The sequence below is a fragment of the Nicotiana tabacum genome, chromosome 8, assembly GCF_000715075.1.
Source record: "Nicotiana tabacum cultivar K326 chromosome 8, ASM71507v2, whole genome shotgun sequence".
Taxonomy (NCBI): Eukaryota; Viridiplantae; Streptophyta; class Magnoliopsida; order Solanales; family Solanaceae; genus Nicotiana; species Nicotiana tabacum.
In genome coordinates, this window is record NC_134087.1 from 168835972 (window position 1) to 168849230 (window position 13259).

Genomic DNA, 13259 nt, shown 5'->3' on the forward strand with positions numbered 1-13259 from the left:
GACTGCAGATAGCTCCGGGAAGAAGTATCCTGACTACTCAGCAAAGGACACCTCCTAGAGTTCCTCAGTGATCGAGCCAAAAATCAATTCCGGGAAAGAGAGGCGAACAGAAAGAATGAAACAGATAAGCCACAACATGTCATCCATATGATCATGGGAGGAATCGACGTCCCACAGGAACCCACTATCAGAAGAACAAATATATCCATTACCAGGGAAAAGTGGACTCGAGGTGACATACCCGAGGATGCTCTCACATTCACCGACGAGGACATCAAGACCCTATCTCAGCCCCATAACGATGCATTGGTAATTTCTTTTCTTGTGAATACATTTCAAATTAAACGTGTACTTGTGGACCCAGGTAGCTCGGTCAACATTATCAGGTCAAGGGTCGTGGAGCAGCTCAGACTACTCGACCGGATCGTGCCCGCCTCTCACGTCCTCAACGGATTTGATATGGCGAGCAAAACAACTAAAGGAGAAATCACTCTCCCGGTCAATGTGGCTGGAACAACGCAAAATGCCAAGTTTCATGTCATCGAAGGAGACATGAGGTACAACACCTTGCTCGGGAGGCCATGGATACACTGCATGAGAGTAGTACTATCAACCCTGCATCAAATGATGAAATTTCCTTCGAAAGACGGAATAAAAACCGTTTATGGGGAACAACATGCAACCAAGGAGATGTTCGCGGTGCATGATGTGACACCAACATCAACGCCTTCGACATCGAAAGAGTCAAAGGATAAGCAAACATGAAGTATCAATCACGAGACACATTCCCGACTACACCTAAATAAAAAGGACCTTGCCGCGTTCCTGAAGCAAACATTTGAAGCGTATCGAGGCTCAAAGCGCCATCACCACTAAGGTATAACCATCTCTCTTTTCATTTACATCTTACACTAACCTTTGTGCGGGTGTCCGATCAGAGCAGTCGAAGCGCTGCCCAGCTTGAAGACCTTAGGTTTCAAAGCATACATTGCACTCTTTTCCTTAGAACGGGGTTTATCCCAAGAAGTGTTTTACCGGCAAGGTTTTTAACGAGGCAACGTCTATAAGCTACCTAAGAAGAACCTAACAAATATTCAAGGCTTCTTCTCAAATCAACCTCGAATATTGGGGGGCATCCCCCCGGAGAAATAAAGATAAGACAAAGAGGGTTTCAATAGAAAAATGGTGTATCGAGCCAAACGGTCAAAAAAACCGTGTCCGCATAGAACAATCGAACCATCAACGGTGAAAAATATGTAATACTTGTGCCAAGTAGTCAAGGAATACATTTTGACTTTTACCATATGAATGCTTTGCACTCCGAGCGAAGATTGCTATTTTTACAAGCAACGACCCGAGGGCCAAAAATTCCCCAAACTCTCGAGGACTGACATCAAAAGTTCGAAGCCGTAAGACCTCCGGGACGGAAAGTTCAAGCTCGTAAGTCCTCAAAAGTGGTGATGTCAAGATTACGTAGAATGGCTCCAGAGCCAAGAACTCTCGATGTCTCGGGGACTGTCTCTCCAGTTATCAAAAACTCGAGGCCATAAGACCCCAAGCGGGCAACCTCGGGCTCGAAAGCCCTCCATGTGGTGATGTCCAAAAATGTAAGACCCCCATGAGGCATTATCAACAATGTAAGACCTCCATGAGGCATTTCCAACAACCTAAGTCCTCCGTGAGGCATTTTCAATGCTATAAGACCTTCGGGCATGCCCAAATTTGTAAGACCTCAAGTCGGGCATGATCTATACTTGTACCTACTATCTGTAATACCTCAAACAAGGCATGTTCAAATTTATAAGACCTTACAAAAGGCATAATCCCGATCTTAAAGTTAAGGCAATATATTTGAACTTGTAAGACCCATAAAAAGGCATACCCTTGATATAGATGCCGAAACTACTTAACTCGAGGACTAACCTTATGACTACGGTCACAAGGTTGTACCAGCCAAACTAACGCGACTTGAGGACGCCCGACGATTGCTATAAGATCACCAGCCTTCAATCACTTCGAAAGTACTTCGAAATGAACCAGTTAAACATGTTACCCTCGACTTAGGAAAAAGAGCTTCGACCATGTCAGCTCCGGGCTATAGGGCTCAAAACACTCATCCACCGAGCAAAACCTCCCGAGGTGCTCGTCGCCACATAACAACTCATAATCGAGGTTTTTATCGAACCGTCAAAGAGTCAAGAAAACACAATTTCAAAAAGTCCTTAACGAGGGAAAAATAGAGCCTATACTAGAGGTCATACCGACCCAATACGTAAGAGCCACTGTCGCCAGCCCATGTTAAGAGGTCGTACCGACCCTGCACGTACGATCCTAAGGGTCATCTTTAAATTCAAAAACTTAAGGGTCAATGAGCTCAAGTCGAAACCCGACTCGTAGACTGAACCTGAAATGGTTAACTGAATATGCCTAAGAGCAAAAATATAAGAGCTTAAACGCCGACTTATACTAAAAGGTCGTACCAACCAAACACGTAAGAACCTGCGAGCCAGTCCAATGAGCCCTTACGCCGTACTACAAACCTAAGAGTTCTTTTAACTCGGAAACCAGTTCATCTGGCCAATGACCGACAAACATCAAAGCAAAGGGAAGTGCATGAAAAATAAAACCGCAAGGTTTCCTTATTTGAGAAAAATACAAAGCTCCATTTACAATGCTCTTCAAAGGCACTATAAAAAAATCAGAAAAGAAAAGCCTAATCTACGTCCCCCTCGGGGACTATGGCCCGTCGACCTCTTTCTTGCTATCTTCGGCATCAGACAGAAGGAACTTAGCATCATATTCGTCCGCCTTTGCATGCTTTATCTATTCCGAGAGGTCGAAGCCCCTGGCATGGATCTCCTCGAGGGTTTCCCTTTGAGATTTACACCTAACATACTCCTTGCTCCTACTTTCCCGATCGAGAGCCCCTCTCAGCTCAGCTCGAGCGTCGGCAGCGTCTTGCAAAAAGATGGCCACTTTCTTATCGGCCTTGGTTAAGATTTCTTTAGCTTCAGCCTGAGCATCTACAACCTCGGCCTTCATCTTTAGAAGTTCAAACTTAAGCCTCGCAATCATGCTTGTCTAGACCGAGCTGTTTGCACGAGCATTCCGGAGTTTCACTTCGAGGGCGGAAGCCTTAGCCAAAGTATCCTCTCTAGCCACAATATGGGCATCCATCTGAGCCCTTAGCTCATCACACTCATGCTTGGCCTGGCCAACCTCGCTCTAAAGGCGTTTCAGATCTTCCGCCTTGCTCTGCAACTGAAGTATCAAAATGTTAATCTCTGAGGAAAGAATAAGAAGCATGCATTCCCTCGGAGTGAAGGTTACCTGCTTCTCGAGGTGACCTTCATAGTTCAGGCTCCGATTCACCTCGTACCGAAGGTGCCTCAGTTCTTTTTCCCTTTTGTCACAAAGAAGCTTGAGGGATTTCCCCTATCCAAGGCTTTCCTCAACTGAGCTTCGCAGCGAAGCAACTCGGACTTGAGCTTATCAAAGGTCTATGGGAAAGAAGCTCAATGAGAAAACAAAAATGACAAAATCAAAAAGTCAACCCAAACTCACCACCAAACAAAGACGCTAAGCCTCCTCAAAGGTTGAGCGAGCATCCACTGGCCCGGCCTTACTGACCTCAGTTGAACCAGTCTCGATGGGGACATGGTCGCTCGAGACCCTGCTTGACTTAGGCGGTCCCTGGTCTTGAGCATACCTCGAAGTACCTTCGATGGGGGGAGAGGATGACGGCTGAGCACTTGTATCCCCCAAAGTACCTTCGGCAGGAAATAAAGACGACACCAAGTGAGGTACCACCTCTCCAAAGAGAAGCCTCGGATGTCGCGGGCTCAGCAGATACAATTCCTTTAAGCCTTTGAGCAGGGCCTGCCTCACTACAAGCACCCTCGTTCTTCGAAGTCTCCTTCAGTTTGTTATCAGTCCTCGACCCCCAAGCCGATGATTCTTCCTCCTCCCATTAGGGGGCACGACCTCATCCCAAAAAAATCTCCAATGGCTACGGTGACAGAGTTAACATGCATAAAAGAAAGTACATTTCAAAGAAAGAAAGCCACACGCCACATACCATGGTGTTTTGCATCCCATATACCCTTGGCTATATCTATCCACTTATGCTTGTCGTAAGTCGAGCAAGCTGCCAGTTTCCGAGACCAATCAGGCAGGTCGAAAACCTCGTATGGCATCCACGGGATGGCTGCAAAAGAGAAAAGGAAAGCATTTTTATGGGGTCCACCTCCCTCGTGGATAGAAATAATAAGAACACGCATATACCACTTACGCGTAAGGTTCCATTTCTCAAGAAATGGAAGAAACTCTACAGGGATAATATCGCCAGTCCGCACTCGGACAAAATAGCTCATCCACCCTTGGTCTCCATCTTCTTCATTGCTGGCAATAAAGGGCCGGGTGGATCGACGCCGTAGAGTAATCAGGCCTCGATAATGCAGGGGCCAATACAACCTAATAAGATGGCTAAGGGTGAACTCGAGCCCGGCCTTATCTACAAAATATCTTATCATCAGCACTATCCTCCAGAACGACGGGTGGATCTGCCGAAAGTAACATGGTATTTTCTACAAAATTCAAGCACAACCCTATCGAGAGGTCCCAAAGTAAAGGGATACGTATATACGCTCAAATATCCCTTGACATGGGCCATAACGCTCTCCTCCGGGGAAGGTACCTACAGTACCACTTCTTCTCCCCATCTATAGTCCTTCCTAACCATCTTGAGATGTTCCTCCCCTATTGAGGAGATGAACCTCGATGCATGCTCCCAATGGCCTTGAACGTTAGGAGGTATCTCCAATGTAAAGTCTCTCCTCGAGACAAAGCACCTCGAGGTCAGCTCACTAGACACTGGTGGTGTACCACCGACTGAGTGCGAAACAGAGGCAGAACTCTCCTCTCCTTGATGAACAGATTTTGATAGCAGCCATGGATACGGTAAATAGGAAGAGGAGGATGAAAATTTGGGCGAAGGATTTGAGTTGAAATGATGAGAGAAATAGCACAAAGAATAAAAGTTCTATGAGAGGGATAGTTACTCAGAGTAGCGGAATCTTCAGTTAAGAAATGAGCAAATGCATATATAGGGGCGAGCAGCGACTGTTCGCCTGCCCTGAAGACCAATTAATTCTGACCATGTCAGTGCCATTTTTTTGGGAAATGTACCGGTGGGACCACCCCGGTCGCCTCACGACCGTGTCACATAAATAATGCTATCACATAGTGCTCGGGAAATGTTGAGACCCCGAGGATTTATGCTTTTATAAGCATCAACTCCAAAAAAGCTATCGACCTAACCTCGAGATGGTGCCCGATCTCGAGGGTCCCGATTGCCCCAGATATGGACTCTTAAGAGTCAACATCAAAATTCAAAGACTAAATTCCACGTGATCGCTGAAAAATAAAGAATGCAAGGCTGGAAACAAAAATAATTTCTTACATTGCCCAAAATATGTTTATAAGGGGCACCTTTATAGGACCTGTTTCTCTGGAAATACATACACTAAAAGAAAAAAGAGAAGTAAAGGCGATGTAGGTCTACTCTTCACCGCCACTGCTCTCTGAACCATCTTCGGTATCCTCATCCGAAGTGACCGAGAGTGCCAATTCTTCCTCAAAATCTCGGGCCTCCTCGATCTCAGTTGAGAGATCGACACCTTTAGCACTGGTTTCCTCTAGGGCTTGGCTCCTTGCCTTTGCACGAGCGTAAGCGACAGTCTGAGCCAGCTTCTGCTCGGCCTTCTATGATATCTCTCATGCTAGTTTATTCACTGTAGCGACATCTTTCAGGTATGTAGCAGCATTCTCTTCGACGTCAGACTTGGTCGTGGATAGTGCAATAGCCTTTTCACTAACATTTCGGAGAAGACCCTTGGCCGATGTCAACTCCGAGGTCACGACCTCATTTTGCCTCCTCAACTCGAGGATCTCCGCATTCAGAGAAGCAACTTCTTTCCTAAGTCGCCCCGCAAGAGCATCCTTCTGCCCTATCGACAAAGGAAAAAATAAGTCGGTAAGCATCGAATTGTGAGGATGATGAATAAATTTATGAATACCGAGTTACCTGCTCAGCAAGGCCAGCCCTTTCTCGGAGAACTCCCTCCAAATTCGCCCGAAGCCCGCTTAATTCCTCCTCCTTTCGAGCAGAGGAGGCCTCCGACTCCTTCAGTCCCGAGGTAAGCTTCTCGAGCTCCTTTACATGGCATGAAAGCTTGTCTTGGAGCCTAGGGAAGGCATGATCATACATTTTCTTAGCCTACAACAAAATAGAAGACTCAGAAAAACGAGAAAAAAACTTGAGACATGAAAGGCATACGAAAAAATATATCACCTGTTACTGGAGCTTCTCCGCTTCCTCGATAGTGTTTGAAGCGTCGAGATCAATGTCCTCACCGACACCATCAAGGAAGTTCTCAAGCACACCTCCTCCATCGTGAGGGCCCCCCACATTGGTGACACTTGGGTCCTGTGCATCCTTGAATTCCCCGGGTGAGAATTGAGGACCCAAATTGAGGCCACCTAGGATATCGATATCTCTGAAGGGAAAATCCTATCCCCGAAAAGCTCCGGGCCTAGGCCCTTCGGAGTCATCGGCAATAGGTTCCTCGATAGGGACTGTACTATGTCCGATTGGGAACTCGAGGACCGTATCCGCACCCTCCTCGAGGGTCTCCATAACATGAGCCCGAGTCGAATCGATTGCTCCCGATTCAGCGGCCCTCGGCCCAGCCACCTGTAGGGCATCCGCGCCCAACCTCGTCCTTTGCACCAAACGGTACTCATCATCATCATCATCTTCATCCCCAGTACTAGGACTTGCTCCAGAAGCTGAAGTCGAGACCTTGGCAGCAGCTCGAGGCCTACGTGATCTGGGCTTCTTTGACACAGGAGATTCAACAATCGCCAAAGGGATAATTGGTTGCGAAAGAGATAATTGGAATATGGTAGAGGCATCAACAAAAAGGCTTATCGTGATTCTTGGCCGGCCACCGCATTTTGGCCAAGTCGGGCCAAGAACACTCGATATAAGGGAATAAAGCATCCAATTGCCTAATCCATCCCGGCAGGTCCTGGACCGCTTCACGATACCAAATGGTAGTTGCATGAATGAAGGGGAGATCATTATTTAGAAGAAGGTAAGAAGAAAGTAAAGCATGTTCGAAGGAGAGGTACTTACGCTTCATATTCCACTCCTCCGGGAATGGCATCCTTCCGACCGGGATGATATCTGAGATCCTCACTTGGACAAACCTGCTCATCCACCCTCGATCCTTGTTCTCATCAATGCTTGAGAAAAATGGCTTTGTGGACCGAGGATAAAGCTTGATCAGACCTCGAAAGAGATGAGGGCTATATAGCCTAATCAAGTGGTCAAAGGTGAAAGTCATGCCCATGACCTTGCTGGAGAAATATCGGAGCATATAGACTATCCTCTAGAAAGATGGATAGATTTGGCCAAGCATCACTTTATACTTATGACAAAAGTTGAGAATAACCGGATCTATCACCGGAGAAGAGGGATCTGAAGAATATACGGGGCCCAAAGTGAATGGGTATTGTCGACGCCCCCTTTTTCTATGGGTCAAAATCGGGTATACGACATTGGGAGGACAACTCTATTCCCTTTCGAGAATTGGGTTTAGAAGTTGAAGAGTTGCCACCTAATGATTATAGTGCATTAGGACAATTTTTAGAAGAGTTTGAGATGAAGAGATTAGATATTAGGGTAAGGGCTAGAAATTATCCCGAGGGGAAGGTGTTAGGCACCCCTCAGGATCCACAAGTGTGGTTCCCGGCCATGCTACAATTGTGACTTCATATAATCAAGCAATTAGGGGGTTCAAATAACATTGCAAATAAGTTAAAAACCTTTGAAGGTAAGTAAAGAGAGAACAGAAATTTGAAAGATTTAAACAATTCTAAAGAAAGCAGATAAAGAGAAATAAGGGAAAAGGGGTCCTAGGTTTGTAATTAATATGGATCACTTCAACGCAATATCCAGCAATCACTCCTCAAAAGAGGGGTCGCACGTGATATTAGCGCATCGGTCATCATCTCCATATTCTACCCTTCCCACCCCGTAAAGGTTATTAGAGCGTGAATTGGTCACGAATGCTTATTGCGTGCTATTACCCATCCCGTCCTATAAGTCCTAGAGGGTATTTAGGACTACTATTCCTACAAGGTGAGGACTAGGCTGAACCCTTAGGTTTAAAGGATAAAATGCTAAGCGATAGACATAACAAATAGGACTGCACACAAAGACAAATAAAGGCTCACATATCCCTCCACAAGTGAACACGTAATTAGCACGCCTCAAACACATTTAAAGTCTCAAAGATAAGAGTTTATAGCCAGGATTGTTGAAAAAAGTAAGTTTTAGTGAAAGTAGAAGGCTTAATTAAAACTGAGTGACTCGAAGAATGTTCGATTTTCAGAAATACAACTAAAGACAGCAGTAAGTATACATCAGTTTAGGAATTAGTAAAGTATAGATAAAACTTGTTAAAACACACTTTGAAAATATAGTAGAGGCATTAAAGATGCAGTAACCCAACGAGACATACGATAAATACTAAAAAATAGCACGATTCTGGGCAGGAAAGGTAACCCTGTAGAAAACATAATAGAAATGATGCATGATTTTGAGATTATTTCAAAATAGAGTGGGAGTTTTAGTAAAACAGAGTGAACTTCAGAGAGGCAAACAAGAAGCAGAGTTCAGAATGTTAAAGGAGGCTGATTAGTCTGAAACTGGTAAAAACATGATTAATCGATTTTATTAAGCCTAAAGCTTGCCTAGGCGTCGTATGTATTGCCTACTTACCTTAAAGGTGAACATGCATATTAATCTCCAGTTTTAAAGAGACACACATACAGTTAACCGTACTTGTATTGTTAGATTAAACATACTGGTGAAGCGTTCAACAATTGCAACTCAGACAAAATAAAAAACCTAAGTAACATGATGTCTAATGCACATAAAGGCTCCTAAAACATGGTCTCTAAATGAAGCGGTAATTTATAATAGTCATTTGTTGGTTATTAACTAATCATGATTACGAAGTGAGTATAATAGCAGGCTGAAAGTAAAGAATCTAAAATAAGATTACTAATGTATGAGATGCATGTCCTATACATGATATCTATTGTGCAAATAGGTAAATAAAGCCCTATAAGCATGTTTTCTACCCATTACATAAACTAAACATGCATAACCCTCCCCCATATTCACTATTCACCCCCAATAGTTTGTTTACAAATTATTACAAACCAATATCATCTGAATTACAGTAAATAATAAAAATAAGAAGTTATTTTATAGGGAGCCTTCAATCAGGCCCAGTCTTCCAACCTCAACCCCTTCGAGCTCACAGCCTTTGCCATGGTCTAGGTGCGGCAAAGCTTCCTAGGGCCCCATAGGGTCCATGGCCAATACCAGCACCTAGGCATTTTAGAAGAATGCAGGACAGATGCAGTATGGAGTACCAGCCTTGTGTGTCAAAGTTCAGTGAGTACTCAGAGGTACTCAAAGCAATGCTCACACGAAGGGGGCAGAACCTATTTTCTAAGAGTAGTGTGAAGTGTAGGAAGAAGAACTTTCGAATATAAGGGGGGTTTGCTTTAAAAGAAAACAGCAAAACAACAGTTTAACAGTACATGATATCATACAGGGGTCTTGGGGAAAGGGAGCAAATAGATCACACAATGCTAAAGGGGATACAGGTTTAATGAACAGGACTACACAGAATCAGGGGATTCAGGGGAACTGGGAGGCAGTAAAGTTTAGGCATGCTAATGTGTAACAACAGGACATAGGCATAGCAAGTAAAGATAGGAGCAGACAAAGTCAGACATAACATGTAAATCAGAAGACATGGTGAAGCATTAAAGCAAAGAATCAATCACACATTGAGCAAGAGAAGCATAAGTAGAAGAGAATCACAAAGATAATGAAATGAAACAAAAATAAACACATTGGTGTGAGACTTGAAAATTAATCAGGACATACCAGTAAAAGAGCAAGAGCAGGATGCAAAGACAAAGTAGTAACACTATATTAGCCTTGGCTTTCAGCCGGCTAATAATAAGTAGGAGCAGAGAACAACAATAGAGCCAAAGAGCAAGAGAGAAGGCAGATTATGAAAGTATTCAGTGGTGTGTAAGTCCGACGACTGTTGTGTGTTTGCAAAAGAGAATGGGAAGTATTTATAGTACTGAATACGAGTAATCAATAAGGCAGCAGTCCCTTAATTAAGGAACTGGCATCAATCACAATTAAATTAGTATATGGACTTCCCTTTAATTAAGGAATCCAAATCAAACGGTAAAAATCAAACATTTAAAAGGAAAGAAATCACAAAGTAGGGTATAATCACATAAGGAAAAAGAGTAACATATAGTATTCAATAAAGACTAGGTACATGACACTCTAATTAGGGAAATAGGTCAGGCAAATCAATCAACAAATTTGTGCACATATATAGGGCAAAATACCACTGTAATTCAGGAAAATAATTTTCAAAATAATGAACGAGATTGAAGACCTAGGAAATCAGTATTAATCGAGGAGAGTATCCCACAATTTAAGGAAGCAATTCAAACTATAGGGAAAATATGCAGAATCACAATTTCAAAGCAAGTATCACAGTCTCAAAGAGGGCTCGGATAATCAGTATAAAATCCTCGTGTAAGCAATCAGAGAAGCTGTAAACGAAGAAAACATAATGGTAGGGGAATGAAACACTAACAACGAGATTAAAGCAAAGAGCATGGAACTCGGAGAAGAACCTAGAAGAACACACAAACATGCAAATAATTCAAACACAATCATACAAAGTTAGGGTTTCATCTAACTTAAGCCAAACGTTTGAAAAATAATACTGAGAATCACGAGTGAGTACTCAAAATTAGTACATAAAGTGATTTTGAAAAGGGGTTCAGAAACCCTAGTTTCAAAAGGGGAACAAAACATTTTAAAATTTGAACAATCGTAAAGATCGAGTAGAGAATAATGTAAAATACCAAGGTGTGAGTTAAAAAATCGTAAAAACTATAGAGATTTAAGTGGTTGGGTACAAATTAGGGTTTCATAAGAAACCAATGAGAAGTAAGAGAAACCTGGCTGTGAAACTCAGCAATAATGGTGTTCATAGCACCATCAGACCAAAACCCATCGGAGAAAGGCCGGAGACAAACCAGGCAAAGCTTTCAGTGACCATCTCGTATGGTGGAGGCTTCTGGGGTCTCAAAAATGAGTGAATCAACGAGGTAAGGTCTCACGGCGGCTGGTGGTCGAAAGAGGTGAGGCTAGAGGTGGCCAGATAGACGGTGAAGGCCATCGAACAAGAACCAGAAGTTTCTAGAGAGAAGGAGGAGAGGAAGAGACCAAGAGAGAGAAATCGGTCTCGATGAAATGAGGGGTCGGGGGGGTAGTTAGGATTTAATTAAGGAAATAGAATCTGGGCCGCTGATCTCATTTGATCAATGACTCAGATTAAATCGGAGTTGGGCCAGGTTATTCGGAGATTTGGGCTGGGTGGATTTGAATTGGGTAGTGGGTTAATTAAAAAAATCTGATGGGGTGGGTTACAATTGGGGCCAAAATTTTAATAATAATAGGCTAGGTATTAAATAGCCAATTTCTCCCTTTTAATTTTATAAAAATAATGGAAATGATTATAAAAAAAATTAAAAGTACCGAAACCATTAATAATACATAAAAATTAATTAAAAAAAATTACTGGAACTAATTTTGCAATTATAAAAATACTATTAATCGAAACATAGGTTATAATTGCAATTATATGCAAATTAGTTTAAAAAATACCAAATCAATTTGTAAATATATGAAAAAATCACCTTAATTATATTTTGGTGTAAATATGAGAAATAAATAAATTATTCACCGAAATGATAATTTTGGAAATAATTATTGAATTTTGCACTGCTAAAATAGACAATAAATTAGTTTTAAAAGTCTTTAAAAATTTGGGAAAAATACCAAAACACTTGGGCATGCTTATGTATGCACATATATATTATTTTGAAAGTATTTTGAGTGTAAAAAATATTTAGGAAAAAATTGGGTATCAACAACTGCCCCTCGTTACCCGGGAAGGATGAAAGAGTTGTCAGGTAAAGATATGATGGCCAATTTTTGACCGGAAGTGGCAATTTGAAAGGAGTTTTGACCGAGCTCTTGTTTTTGAGCTGCCTACATATCCCTGGTCTCACAGGAATCAGGCCATATGTAGTTTAGGAACCATTGACGGAATATGCCGATGGAGATTTGAAACGGACGAACGCGATGTTTAGATTGAGAGAGGTTTCTGAAAAATCGATAGGCTGCGGGAACCGGAGCGGAATCGCTCCTGCTGAGACGGCCGTTTCCAGCCGGTGTACTTGCAAGTAAGCAATACGAGCGTATATCGTGCGTAAATTTAAACGTGATGCAAGTTCCCATCGGACCATGAATGTTGTCTTTGGACAGTTAGGATGACGTCCTTAGACCATGACGTCCCGGGCTATGAAGAGCGTAAATAAAAATTCGCAAGCCATGAAATGATGTTCTCGGGCAATGTAGATGGTGCCTCCGAACTATGATGCCTTTGAATAGGTTGGCGATCTTTCAGCCTATGAAATGCAAAAGGTGGCAATCTTTCAGTCTATGCAAGAAATGGCGATATTTCAGCCGGTACAGAATTTAAATGAAGGTGGCGATGTTGCAGCCGTGCGAGAAAAGTAAAGAGGCGATATTTCGGCCATGCATGATGGAGACAATGCTTAGTCTCGGAAGGCAGATAGAGTAGCCTTATGCAGATGGAGACAGAGCTTAGTCTCGAAAGGCAGAAGAGTAGCCTTATGCAAATGATGATAGAGGTAGAGTTTTAACCTCGGAAGGCAGAAAAGTAGCCTTATGCGGATGATGCAGATGGAGACAGAGCTTAGTCTCGAAAGGCAGAAGAGTAGCCTTATGCAAATGATGATGTAGGTAGAGCTTTAACCTCAGAAGGCAGAAAAGTAGCCTTATGCAGATGATGCAGATGGAGACAGAGCTTAGTCTCGAAAGGCAGAAGAGTAGCCTTATGCAAATGATGATGGAGGTAGAGCTTAACCTCGGAAGGCAGAAAAGTAGCCTTAAGCATATGATGATGGAGGTATAGCTTAACCTCGGAAGACAGAAAAGCAGCCTTATGCAAAATGCAGATGGAGACAGAGCTTAGTCTTGAAAGGCA